Genomic DNA, 15174 nt, shown 5'->3' on the forward strand with positions numbered 1-15174 from the left:
ATTAAGAACCTGCCTTCCCCCCCCAAAAAAATCATGATTGAAAATAGACAACATTTAATGTTAGAACGGATTACTTAAAAATGTTAGGAAATATCCCATTTTTTCATTATTATAGAATTGTAGAAGAAAATAAGATATTTGCTATCTGTGGCTAGCTGATTAATTAGAGTACAGAGAATATAACTTCTAAATGCTGCTTCTGCAGCATAATTGCTAGTTGTGTCCACATGCATTTTACTTAAGTCTAATGCATGTTCAGAAATGGAAAAGATGGAATTACAATAATAATCAGAATTTTAAAAAATCCAGATGCTGGTAAAGAGGGCAGAAATTTGAAATTAAAATTTGTAGTCAATTTGTGCATAACTCCGATTGCTCTTTAGTATCAAGGTGATATCCAAATCAAGCAGATACTTAAAATGGTTCTTCTTCCTACTAAATGTATTTTCAAAGTTGTTACTGATTTCTACACAGCATTTCAAAAAGCTTTGACTTCTCTGCAGGAATTTTCTTTCCTGATCCATGGAGATAGAACGATTTGAAGCCTTTTAAATTACAAACAAACGTCATTCATTATACCTTTTTGAGTGCATTAGTACCTAATGATTAACCCTGGAAGAATTTAAATATTTCACTGAGGCGCTAAACACGTTGATCACTTTAATTACCTCAGTTTATTATGGAAATGTTGAAGGTTTTTTTTTTTTTTTAGTTTGGAGAAGAGACACAATTAAAAACAAAACTGTTTCAAGCTTCTCCAAAGCATCAAGATAAACATTTTGCTACAGTCTTTCTAAAGAGAAGATTTTAACTAATTTTGGATAATCAAACAACCTATGTGGGATGCAGTGGCTCAGTAGCTAAGGCACTGAGCTTGTCAATCAGAAAGGTAGGCAGTTTGGCGGTTCGAATCCCTAGTGCAGCGTAACAGAGTGAGCTCCCATTACTTGTCCCAGCTTCTGCTAATCTAGCAGTAAAAAAATGCAAATAGAGGAATAGGGACCACTTTGGTGAGAAGGTAACAGCATTCCATGGGCCTTCGGCATTTAGTCATGCCGGCCACATGACAACGAAGACATCTCCAGACAGTGCTGGCTTTTCGGCTTTGAAATGGAGATGAGCACCGTCCCCTAGAGTCGGAAATGATTAGTACATATGTGTGAGGGGAACTGTTACCTTTACCTTTAACAGCCTATATCTGTGCTTTCCTAGTATATTTGATGCTGTCTTTTTTGAACTGAGCATACAACAGAAATATATCAACTGAGTACCATACAAATTATGAGCTGCTACTTAATCCATCTTTGCAAACCAGTTTTTAGAGGCTAAGCACCTAGCATGTGCTCATTTCTCATCCCTACTACTCACACTGCGATAATAATCATAGCCCTGTTTCTTTCTTTCTTTTTCGTCTCCTATTTCAGGGAAAAAGTAGGAGTGAGAGAACACTATATGTGGGTGTCGATACAGTCTGACATTTGGCTTTGCTGGGGAAATTGCTATTCACTGCAAGTGAACAGCAAATTACTGGGCTGAATGTTAATTCTTTGAGACATGCACACGTTTAAGTGGCCTGAAAAACACTTATTCCCTGGAAGATTTGGGATATGCGGTTTATTTCCAGAGAACAGGATTTGAGCCAGATGATCCTTGAGCAATTGCTCACTTAATAAGGCTTGGAACATTTCTTTCTTTCTTTTTAAAAAGGATGATTTATCTCTTAATCATTATAGCAACTACTTTACTAAAAAATTATTCTGAATGCTTATAATTTTTTTTTCCTGGCGGAGACTATAAAAAAAAACTGTTACATATGTGTGAAATGATCTTGTATGAAAGAGAACTAAATAATGTAGCTAATGGGACTACATTCCTGCTTTGTAAAGCAAATTAGATGTGAAATGAAGAGAGCAATCATATCTGCAAGGACAGAGTGTTGGAGTTTGTGGGAAATCTAAAGAGGCAAAAGACAGTGTTTGATTTTTTTTACCTCTCCTTAATCTTTTTTTCTGTTTTAATGAATGACATCCCATTGAAACCAATTTGAAGGAATTATTTTAAGCCAGATGAGGCACAATCTTTTTCTTCCCATCATTTCAGAGACACAAAGGCCCTACATATCCTGAGCTTCCAGGATTGTTCTACAATCCTGTCCTACCTGTCAATGACTACTTCAGCTTCCGCAATAATACATGGGCAAACAATAGATACAAACTCAGGGTAAACCACTCCAAACTCAATTGCAGAAAATACAACTTCAGCAACAGAGGGGTCAATGCGTGGAATGCTCTACCTGCCTCTGTTGTTACTTCCTGAAAACCCTCATAACTTCAACCTTAAACTGTCTACCATGGACCTCACACTATTCCTAAGAGATCAGTAGGGGCGTGCATAAGCGCACCAGCATACCTACCATACCCGTCGTACTGCCCCATTTAATTGTATTCATTTCATGTGCTCATGTCCATGTTTATACTTATACCTGTTATCTCGTAGATGTTTAACAAACTAAATAAAATAAAATAAATAAATAAATAGACCTCTGAAAATCCTAGAATCAGTGATGCAGGTAGATCTGTACTTTGCTGCTTATTTTCTTAATATAATTGCAAATATTTTAAAGTAACAAATATTCATTTTATTTGTTATAATTTTAAAATTTGTTATTTTATACAATCAAAAGGTATTTTCCCCATTAACATATATCATCACAAAAAGGGAGCTTTTAAAACAATTCATTCAGTATGAGGTCCATGGGCATTCCTCCTTGTTTACATTCTCCATTCCATATGAATTGGCTATGCAATCTTCTTAACTCCAAATTTAGAATACTGAAGGTAGGCAAAGACCAATCACCAAAGGATATGGCCAATAAGTGCTTCCTACAGTGGACCAATAGAAGTTTGCATAGCAGCTCTTTCCGTTATAATAAAAAATTTTTTTTTACCTCTAATTCAAACAATAAGGGGAAGGGAAAGAGTAAATTAATTTCCTTCATACTGTGTTTTCAATATATTTTGTAGGCATTTAGCTATTTTGCAATAAAACAGAAACTGATTTGTTGGTTGGAGGGAAAAATTGCCTTGGTTATCAAGTTTATACATTTATACATTTGCATACATTTTTAAAATGGACATATTTTTATATTGTGTTTTTATATTATGGGATCTCAAATGACTTCCCTGTGTTGTATAATACAAAGCCTGTAAAATAAAGACAAATAACATCAATATAAAATAATGAAATGAGATGTAAGTACAAGTAGCCCTCAACGTATGACCACAATTGAGCCCAAAATTTATTTTGTTAAGTGAGAAATTCGTTAAGTGAGTTTTGCCCCATTTTATGACTTTTCTTGCCACATTTTTTAAAAAGTGAATCACTGCAGTTGTTGAATTAATAACATGGTTGTTAAGTGAATCTGGTTTCCCCATTGACTTTGCTTATCAGAAGGTTGCAAAAGGAAATCACATGATCCTGGGACACTGCAATCGTCATAAATATGAGTCAGTTGCCAGTTGATCTGAATTTTGATCATATGACCGTGGGGATGGTGCAATAGTCATAAATGTGAAAAATGGTCATGTCACTTATTTCAGTGCTATTGCAACTGAATAGTCACTAGATGAACTGTTGTAAGTCAAGGACTACCTGTAATATAAATAAGCAAACAAGTCACCTAAGCAGAATAGTGAGCAGTCTCCCTATTCCAATCCACTCTAGAACAAAAAATCCAAATCCACTCTGGAACAACAACTTTGAGAAGGCTGGCAATGAGGTTGTCATCTGAACATCAGGATGGCCATTGTAAAGTGTTGGAGTTGAAATTGAAAAAGATTGCTTGTGTCATATTCTTTATCTCCCAAACTCAGGGGAACTACCTTCAGGTTTTGGTGTAGTTTTGCACTAGAAGATTCAGATGAAGGAAGAAGGCTTGTTAGACCTAATGTCAAGACATGTAGGGCATTATAAGTTAAAATCATACTTGGCCTACACCCAGAAACCTTTTACATCAACCATAGCGTATGTATTATATGATTACAGCAATTCTGCTTTGCCAATATAGAAGTCATTGTGTTTTTGACCAATGGGCATTTCCAAGTATTCTTCAAATACAGGACACAATAAAGGACACAATGCAAATCTACTGAAATAGAGTACAGTGTAGCAACTGGGCCAGGTAAAGACAAGTGTATGAGTCACTGTTCCCAGAGCCTTCTGCTTCAAATATACCACAACTGATACTTCCACCGGACAAAGCTCTTCTTGGTTTAGCCTACACCACCTATTTAGCAAAAGTTAAGAGTTTAGGATGACACCTCAGTCACAGAACTGATTTCCAGGTAGAGTGCAACATCTAGAATTATTAATGGAGTAGTTAAGAGTTCCGTGTGTATCCCTTTCTCTCTTCCTTCCTCCCTCCCTTTCTTTCTCTTGCTCTCATATTGCTGAACTAAAAATATAGGTATTCAACAACCTCACTTCTACAGTGGTGATCTTAGCCTTAGGCAGTGGTTTTCCTAGAACCAATGTCATCATCCTCAATTTTTCTAGAGTCAAGATTGATGAGGAACTTGAGACCCAGAAGAGCAGATTTGTGAAAAGGCCATATCACCTACCCTCAACAAAATTATTTGAAATCCTAGACACATTGTTTCAAGCAAATGTTCCCTAATTCTTTCCATTTCTTACTTAGGGAAACATTACTTATGATGTTTTAAGTCATTCATTTAATTCTTCCTAAGCAGCTTCCTGTTGAACTCATACTGTAGGTCTTGAAGGAATTCGGGTTTTTTGTAGCTTTCTGGAGTCACTTATATCACCTAATCTTCCCCCATTGGGCCTGTAGACACCAACAATCTGTCTCCCTGAGCAACCTTCCTTGCTATCTTCAATTATAGGTGCCTGCTAGACACTAATTACTGCTAACTCCATATTCTTTACAGTCAAAATAATGACAGCACAATCTACTGGATTTCAAAGCAGTTAGCATGTTACCAAAGCCTGATCTTGGCTTTTCTGGGTATTTTGCCCCGGGACAGCTTGCTGGAATCCTATCCTACTGTATTGTTCCAAGAGTTTTCTTGAGTTATATTCTTCCGTACTTCTTCACTATACAAATCATCTTTCTTTTTCTTTTTTTGCTTTCTGTTTAGCTCCTGACAGTTTACCTTGAACTGTCATCAATATCCAACTCAGTTTTCATATTTCACTTTGCACCCAACTCTTGATGTTGCTGCTGTCAACTCAGCTTTTGAAGTTGAGACCTTCTATAATTTCACCAGCTTCTGTCCCTCCTCTTCCACCTCTTCACTGCCAATTTTTCTGTATAGCCTGAGCCAGAGCAGCTGTCTCCTAATCTGGCTCAGAACTCTGTGGTCCCTGGAGTTATCCAAAACAAACAGTCTTGCTGTGCAACCTGAACCAGAGGATAAATTCTTTAACCATTCTACAGCTATGTAGAATTCTAATTCTAACATAACAGTTCTGATTTCACAAACAGCATATAATATTTTATTATACTGTATATTCTAGAACTACATGTTCATTTCAGTATTTTCTTATGGTCACTGACTAGAATTCAACAAATCAAGTGCAAATGAAACAGAATACAAGAGTTTATAACTCAATCTTGAATGCAATCAAAATGTGTCTGTTTTATGAACAATATAGTGAAAGTTGGCCATATCATAGAACTGGCTCACATTTTTCATTACTTTTTAACAAAGTAATTAACAGTTTAAAATAATAAAAAGGATTTTTATTGATTAGTATTCTTTCTTCCCTACATTAAAAGCCCATGGAGTATTGGAAAATATTTATGGCTACTTTTCCTATCAAATAATTGTTACCAACTTGGCTGGATGGATTTATAGAATTTCTACAGTTATCTTCTAAGGATAAATTTTTCAAGTAATAAAATCCCACGGTTTATATAATGTAAGTAACAAGCTTCTAGTTTTTTGGCTGAAGAATATAAGGAAAAAACTACTGAGTCCTTACAGTCAAACCTTCTTTTATTCCCCAAGTTTGATTAAAAACAAACACTTCTTTCTGACAAAAGAGAAAAAAATATATGTTTATTCCAGAAGCAGAAATACAATAACTCAAGACACATTGTGGCGTTTGTTTTTATTTTATTAAAAAAGTTAAATAAAAACTCTTCAACCTTACCTTTTCATTCTGTTTAAAGCTTCTCATGATTCTAGTTCTAATGACAGGGTGTTGCATGGTTTTAGCTTTTGAAAAAAGAACAAGTGTTGGAACAAAGATGTTATTATATTTCACAGCATTCTTTGATTATTACAGAGAAGAAATGTATAAACGTGTGTTTTCTTTTATGAGTGCTAGAAATTGGAAAGGGTGAGAAAAAGGCAAGAGAAACAATTGTATTTCCTGCTTTGTTATGCAAGCTCTGGAGTCTGGAACTCAGGGCCAGTCATAAGGCCCATTTAATCAATACAGAAACTGGAATATACCTTTCTGTAACTGCTTGGAATGCATTTTTACTCATATAAAGAGAAAGTTTACATGTGCACATTTTATGTACAAAAGCATTTCATTTGAGGATATCCAATTTAATGTGGGTATTATAAAATGTTAATATCTATAGGTCAATGTTTCTTAATCTTAGTAGCTTTAAGATGTTTGGACTTCAACTCTCAGAATTTCCAAGCCACCCATGCCGGCTAGGGAATTCTAGGAGTTGAAGTCAATAGATCTTAAAGATGCCGAAGTTCAGAAGCACTGATCTATAGAATGACTGAGAATAGGCAGGGAGAATAGGCAGATGTTGATTTCAAATACCACTCATCAAAATCATAATTTTAAATCAGAGACAGCCATCTCTGAGATTGCAGAGATAGGTTGCAATGATTTTCTATTTTTCTAATGTAATGTACGGATTTAATTATAATATGTCTTTCCATAAAAGACGCAAAAAACTGCTTATTTTTTCATGTTTATATCAGGTTTAAATTAGCCAAAAAGAATGAGATTTGGCAATTTCATACAGGATTGGGCAGTGAACAGGAGGGAGAGATTGAAGGAGCTGTAAAACTATCATCTGGATTTGTGGCGGGGGGCGGGGAGAGCCAATCCCTGCCTCAGCTAAAAGTGGCTGACATTATAGAAGCTTCTGCAAATTGGACTCTGAATAATTTTGCCAAAATTGCTGGAGGAAAAGGAATTTGTACAAGTATACTGGAGGCAAAATACCAGTATGGCAAGTAGGAGATAGCTGATGTACATCTGCTGCCATGAAAAAGAGGATATATTTTTCCAGGGGGTGTTATGGGGATAGAGAGAAAAGAATTAACCGTTCTTCCTATCAGAATTCCTTCTCCCCTGCTTCCCACAATGATCCCTTTGGCTCAGTGAGTGTTTAAAAACACCCTTTATGGATGTTAATGGTGACTGCTTAGTCTTTACAGGGAAAAGATCAGCCATGAAAATGTTCTTCTGGAGAGAGAAGATGTCAATGAACTGAACTTTGCAATGCATTAAAGTTAGCAACCATTACAGAAAAATAAGGGCCAAGTTCCACAAAACCATGCTGTTTTTCTCTTATTCTCAGGTTTGTACTAGGCACTTTGGGGCATGATCACGCTTCACAGAGATCATGCTGCCTCTTAACTTCTGGAAACTGAGATATGGAATGATGAATTTAAGCTGTCTGATGCTGCTCTCTTCAATCCCGCTCACATATACCTTCTGTCATTGGTGACAAATTCCAGCACAGTCTTGATCCTATGCGATGAGGCTCATAAATATTCTCTTTAAAGCCATTTCTATAGCTGGGCATTCATGATACGCTAATCTCTGCAGCATTTGCAAACCGAAAAGGGTCTACCTACATTTAAAAACTTTTTCTAGAAGCTTGAATCAGTGCTGTTTCCTGAAATAGAAGATTTAAATATATATATATATAGTGTCACAGGTTCATTCTTTCTAGTATTATGCCTCTTCTGTATGCATGTTTTATTTTATTTGTCACTTTATGACGCTATGTTTTTGGCAGTATTTAGTATATGGCTCTCACTTAGAAATGTTGTTAAATGTAAGTAAAAGACTACTGGAGTTTGCCCTACCCATATTGGTGGGCATGTGTTTTTCTCCTTGGTAGTTCCTTGGTTAGGGTATTGTTTTTTCTTTGATTGTCTGGTGTTAATCTCTGCTTATCAGGATGCTGGCTGCTGGAGAGGATATGTACTAGGATTTTTTTTGTTTCCTTCTTAGCTTTTTTATTATCTCTTCAATGGTGGGTAAATGTGAATTAACTCTATATGTATACTGATGTCTGATTTTTCTGAGTGCCAAGCTTCCAGGAATTTCCTAGCATTTTTGCATTTACCTTGGTCTAGGATGCCCACACCTTCCAAGTTGAATCTGTTCATGTGTTATGATATTAAAAAGTTTTATTTATGTCTTTTAACTGCTAGTTGGTATTTATGAATGTGCTGTAATATTCTGCCTGTTGCACCTGCATAGTAGTTGTTAAAGTCCTTACACGGTATGTTGTAGATGACTGGTTTTTTTGTTCTTCTTGGACAATTGGTCTCCAAAAGAGGTTTTGCAGGCTTTTGTTGGTTTATGTGGGGATGCCATGTGGTTGTAATAGTTTGTTGGTTACTTTTAAGATGATTCTGATGTAGGGCAGTGTTATAGTTTTCATAGCTTGTGTTGGTAGTGCTGAAATGGGTTAAGGGGTTAGTAATTTTTTTAAAAAAAGAAAGTTGCACGTATATTCATTTTTTTGGAAGATGTTGTAAAGATGATCTGTTTCCTGTTTCTGGTGCTCTGGGTTGCTGCACGGGATCTGAGTGCAGCTGAATAATGCAATAAACAGCTTTTGTGTGGAAGGTTGGATTGTTTTTTAATACATTTATGTTGCTAATTTACCATCAGTCCTTCTGATGAGAATTTCCAAGAATAAACTATTATTTTTTTCCCCCTTTGTGAATTTTATTCCTTTGAAGATGTTGATTGTTTCATGTATTTCCTTTAGTTGCTCCTTTTTTGTCTACATACTGGATCCATAATTTTTGTGCTGTCTGTGAGGGTGCCATAGTTTCTAAATGCTGTATTACAGTTTTTGCTATGAGTCTTGAGAGTGGCGGTCCCAGGATATTCCTCTGGTTTGTTGATAAATTTGTCCATTAACTTAAAAGTAGGTAGCAAAGCAGAGGTTGATGAAGTCTATGATTCTGGAGATTTCAATCTTAGTGTATTTGGTTAGGTCAGAAGTATTGCCATGATTTCTTCCATTAGTTCTGGGTCTATGGATGTAAAGAGTGTTGTGACATCAAATAGAACAATAATTTCATCTTTGGTTTTTAGATATTTGATTTTCTGGAGGCATTGCAGGGGGGAGCTGATGGAATATTTGCTCCCTTTTGTGAGATGTCCAAACTTTTTAATAAGTTCTTTGGCTGTACTGTATGTTATGCTCCCTATTAATGATACAATTGTATACTATACAATACAATACAATAGCAGAGTTAGAAGGGACCTTGGAGGTCTTCTAGTCCAACCCCCTGCCTAGGCAGGAAACCCTATACCGTTTCAGACAAATGGCTATCCAACATCTTCTTAAAGACTTTCAGTGTTGGGGCATTCACAACTTTTGGAGGCAAGCTGTTCCACTGATTAATTGTTCTAACTGTCAGGAAATTTCTCCTCAGTTCTAAGTTGCTTCTCTCCTTGTTTAGTTTTCACCCATTGCTTCTTGTTCTGCCCTCAGGTGCCTTGGAGAATAGTTTGACTCCCACTTCTTTGTGGCAACTCCTGAGATACTGGAACACTGCTGTCATATCTTGCCTAGTCCTTCTTTTCATTAAACTAGAAATACCCAGTTCCTGCAACCGTTCTTCATATGCTTTAATCATCTTTGTTGCTCTTTTCTGCACTCTTTCTAGAATCTCCACACCTTTTTTACATTGTGGCGACCCAAACTAAATGCAGTATTCCAAGTGTGACCTTACCAAGGCATTATAAAGTGGTGTTAACACTTCACGTGATCTTGATTCTATCCCTCTGTTTATGTAGCCTAGGACTGTGTGGACTTTTGGCAGCTGCTGCACACTGCTGGCTCATATTTAAATGGTTGTCCACCAGGACTCCAAGATCCCTCTCACAGTTACTACTATTGAGCAAGGTACCACCTATACTGTACCTGTGCATTTTGTGTTTCTTGCCTAAATGTAGAACCTTACTCTTTTCACCATTGAATTTCATTTTATTAAATAGTACCCAATGTTCAGGTTTGTCAAGATCCTTCTGTATTTTAAGCCTATCTTCTGGAGTGTTGGCTATTCCTGTCAGCTTGGTGTCATCTGCAAATTTGATGAGTTCCCCATTTATTCCCTCATCCAAATCATTGATGAAGAGTACTGGGCCTAAAACAGAGCCTTGGGGTACTCCACTGCATACTTCCCTCCATGTAGATGCAGTTCCATTGAGGACTACATGTTGAGTGCAGTTGGTCAGCCAGTTATGAATCTATCTGGTGGTGATGCTGTCTAACCACATTCGTCTACTTTATCTAGTAGTAGGTTATGGTCTACCTTATCAAATACCTTACTGAAGTCCAAGTAAACTATATTGATGGCATTCACCTGGTCCACTAATTTTGTCACTTTGTCAAAGAATGCAATAAGATTAGTCTGGCATGGTCTGTTTTTGACAAACCCATGTTGGTTTTTGGCTATTACTTTGTTTACTTCTAGGTGTTCGCTAGTTTGCTGCTTGATTATCTTTTCCAGAATCTTCCTGGTATTGAGGTCAGGCTGATAGGTCTGTGGTTTCCTGGATCTATTTTTTCCCTTTTTTGAAGATGGGAACCACATCAGCTCTTTTCCAGTCCTCTGGTAGTTCGCCGGTGCTCCAGGATCTCTGAAAGATATAATTCAGTGGTTCTGAGATCTCGTCTGCTAGTTCCTTCACAACCCTGGGGTGTAATCCATCCGATCCTGGTGATTTGAACTTGTCTAGGGTAGACAGGTGCTCACTTACCATTTTCTTCCCTATTTCAACTTGTGTTTCTAATCTGATTTTTGTGGTGTTGTTTTTGATAGGTTGGACTGTTTTATCCCTTTGTGTAAAGACAGATGCAAAAAATGAGTTAAATAGTTCTGCTTTCTCCCTGTTACCTGTCATCTTCTTGCCACTTTCTCCCAGCAATGGACCAATTGTTTCCTTAACTTTTTTCTTGTTTTTAACGTCTTGGAAGAAGCTTTTTTTGTTATTTTTTTAATTTTGTGGCAAACCTTTCTTCATTGTGAGCCTTAGCTTTCCTCGTTTCATTTTTACAGGCTTGGGCTATTTGCTGATATTCTGCCTTAGTTATGTCCAACTCTTTCCACTTTTTATACTTACCTTTTTTTGACTTTCAATTTGTCAGAGAGTTCTTTATGCAGCCATGCTGGTTTCTTTTGGGAGCTGTTATTTTTCTTCTTCATTGATATTGTGCTGGACTGGGCTTTTGTAATCTCATTTTTCAAAATTTCCCAAGGTTCTTGAGTTGTTTTCCTCTTGAGGATTCTCATCCATGGAATTCTTCCCAAGCTCTCTCTAAGTTTATTGAAATTAGCTCTCTTAAAGTCCAAGACTCTAGTTTGTCTTTGTTCTACTACTTGTATTTGCATAATGTTGAGTTCCAATATTGCGTGGTCACTTGCCCCCAAGGTTCCTGTGTCTTCAAAACCTCCTATCATTTCCTCTCTGTTAGTGAGAATTAAGTCCAATATGGCTGATCCCCTTGTTCCCTTCTCTATTTTTTGGGAAATAAAGTTGTCTGCTAGGTTTGTTAGGAACCTGTTGATCTTCCACTTGGTGCAGAGTTTGTTTCCCAGTTGATGTCAGGGTAGTTAAAATCCCCCATTACTATTGTGGTGTGCTTCCTACATACCTTAGTTAGCTGACTAAGTATAAATTTAATAGAAACCAGAAGACTGTAAGTTCTGCTCCTGACTTAGATATGAAAGCTATTTGAGTTACTGGGCCAGTCGCGCTCACTCTTTCTCTCATATCAGTCCACCTTATAGGGTTGTTATTATGGGGAAAATAGGAGGAGGAAGAAATATTAGGTATCCTTTGTCACGATGTTAAAAAGTTTGCTAGGCCTGAACTGCCTGAATTGACACTCAAGAGTTAAACTAAGAAAGCTTTATTGCGCAGGTCATAAAACAAAAAAAGGTTCTTATCTGAAAGTGATTTATTGCGCACGCGTAACACATTCCAAAATTCCTCTCTTCTTTGTTCGGCAGCCAACTTTGGCTAACGAAGCTTTTCATTATCAAAATGTAACCAATTAGTTATTTTCTGTTTTATTTTATTATTAAAGTTTGTTTATTAATTAGAATACTTTTAAAGACTTATTTTTCTCAATATCTCAAAAGATATGCAGAAGGGAATCAGCCACGGTCCATCGGTCTCTAACAGGGTGTTTTTTTCCCCTGACACCTTGGTAGCAGAGGTTTGGCTGACAACTTGGTAGCAGAGTTTTGGCTTTTGATGATACCAGCTGAGATGGTTACAATTTATGGCTGTATTTTCCCTTCATGCTATCCAAAGATAACCGACTAAGCCTAATTAGCAATGTCGGAGAAAAAGAAAAAAAAAGAAAAAGAAAGATGGGGCGAGCACAGATGGATCAGCTTCCTCTGACAAGGAGGCTCCCTCGGACACAGAGAAGCAAGATCAAAACGTGCTTCAGGAACAACAAATTCCTTCAGGTGCCGAGCCAAATATGGGAGAAGGAGCTACAGGACGCGACATCCACGAAACGAGGTCAGTGGTTCCTCCTTCTAAAATATCTCCAGGAGATTATGAATTTTTGGGGGCCAAGCCAAAACTTCCCACTCTGCCAGAGCCACTCCATTCCCAGACCCTCGCAGATTATCAAACGATTGATGAATGGCAACTGCCGGCACAGAAAATATCCTCCCACGCAGAAAGCAGATTTTATAACATCTCCCCAGATGGTGAGCAAGAAATGCAAAGCTATCTAGATCAAATAGAACTGTTGGAAAAATATGCTAGGGAGGCGAGAGTGTGTTTTGAAGAGATAAGGCGAAGTAGAAGAAGCTCCCCCACTCCCAAAATGTCTGAGGACGCCATCTTGTCTTCTTCAAAACAACAGCCTAAGACACACCCCACAGAGTTCACTGGTCAATTAGAACAAAGAGACATGTACACGTCACCGAGGTCACGTGGTCCCTTTGAGTCGACTGAACTTCCGCATACGTATAGAAAGGAGAGGCAGCCAAAAAGTGAAGCTGCACTGCCATCTGCTGGCGGAGAAAAATTATTACAGCAAAAGATTAAGCAATTGGACCAGATTTTCAGAGATATGTCTATGAGTCCTTTAGAAGCCAAAACTTTGTCTCCAAAGGTTAAGTCTTCAATACCCCCTGGCGGTGTGGAATTCTCCCTAGATGGAAAAAGGCAAAGCCAGAGGCAAATTCGAGGAAGCCAATTTGATGTTGCCACGCAAAGGCCAATGATGCAACCCCAGCATCCCCTGGTTCAACAACCAGCTTTGCAACCAGAGCAACAAATTGTTCCTCAGCAGGTATTCACAGTCACCCCCTTGACTGGTGAGTCCAAATTAAAGGAGTCAGGAGAGAATTATAAAGCCTGGGTCAGTGAAATTGCGCTCTTGCTTCGAAGAGAAGGCACATATTCCATGGTTTTTGATCCTCCCCGTCAACCCTGGACACCTGCAATAAGAAACCTTGAAAACAGAGCTATCACGACTTTACTCATGTCAATGGAAATTGAGATCCAAGGTATCTTTCCACCTGATGCAACTGCCCAAGAAATATGGGCTATTTTGGAAGATTGCTACAGGCCCGTTTCAATTGAATCCTCATGTTTGCTCATGTCTGAGTTCCATGGTTCGAAGTTGAAACCTGGTGAACGAATTGGTGGACATTTGACCAAACTGAAAAGAATGAGAAGTGAATTGAGACAAAATGGCCATGTAATCGATGATATCCAAATGATTAGCATCATCATTAACTCATTGAATTATGAATGGAAAGATGCTGTTGCAAAGATTAACTACGTGCCTATTGCTCAACGCACAGTTAACCACGTTTGCAGACTTTTAGTGGAAGACGAAGCTATCAGGTTAGCTACCCCACATCTGCAACGGCCTCCAGCACCGAAGGCTCCAGCCAGACGTCCCTTCCGAGGAAGAGGCTACGCTCCAAGGATGCCAAAATGCTACACCTGCAACCGTGTGGGACATGACACCCGGGATTGTCCCCAACGAGTTCCAGCTCCCGCCACGTACCAGCCCAGAGGAACAGATTCCAGAGGCAGAGGTAGAGGCGGAAGACAAGGTCGTCGTGGTCCAAGGCGTGATTCACAAGCTCCGCTTGCAACACTGGCCATAACCAACGTTCCACAACCTGATCCAAAGTTCGACAGACGTCTTTTGTGGACTTTAGATAGTGGAGCAGCTGTGCACGTTACCCATAGAAGGGAACTTTTCACAGAGATGGGCGAACCAGAGCCCGAGTATCGAGAACTGTATTCCTTCACCAACCACACTTGCAAGGTTATGGGAAAAGGAACTGTTTACATTGAAGAGCTCGATACACACATCCCTGATGTTTATTACATACCTTCAGCAACCAGTAATTTGCTTAGTCAAAGTCACTTGTCTAGAGAGTTAAAGTTCCAGGTTCACCACCTCGAAAAAGCAAGTTACTTAGTTAAAGATGGTGATATTGTTGCTGAAACCATGCTGATTGGTGGTGTTTATTACTTAAAGCCAAAGCCTAAAGGGCAAGCACAGGCAAGTATGCAAACTCCAAAAAGGCACAACGCAAACCCAGAGAGAGTTGTCCCAGAGAGAGAAAGCGTTACTGTGCCAAAGGCTCCTAAAGCCAACAAACAAAGAAAACAGAAACAGATTGCTCAAAGCAAGCCTGAGGGTCCTCATGAAACTGTTAATGTTGAGAATTCACTAACTGGTAAACCTTTGCATTCCAGGTGTATTCACAAGTGGCACAGAAGATTGGGGCATGCCAGTTTCCGTGTTCTTAGAAAGATGCCGGAGTTCGCAAAAGGTTTGGATCTAAAGGGGTGTAAGGTGTTTTTGGATTGTGCCGTTTGCAAAAAGGCTAAATCCAAGGCGGCTGCAATTCCCAAACACGCTACACG

The sequence above is a fragment of the Natrix helvetica genome, assembly GCF_964273705.1.
Source record: "Natrix helvetica genome assembly, chromosome: 6".
In the NCBI taxonomy this organism is placed as follows: Eukaryota; Metazoa; Chordata; class Lepidosauria; order Squamata; family Natricidae; genus Natrix; species Natrix helvetica.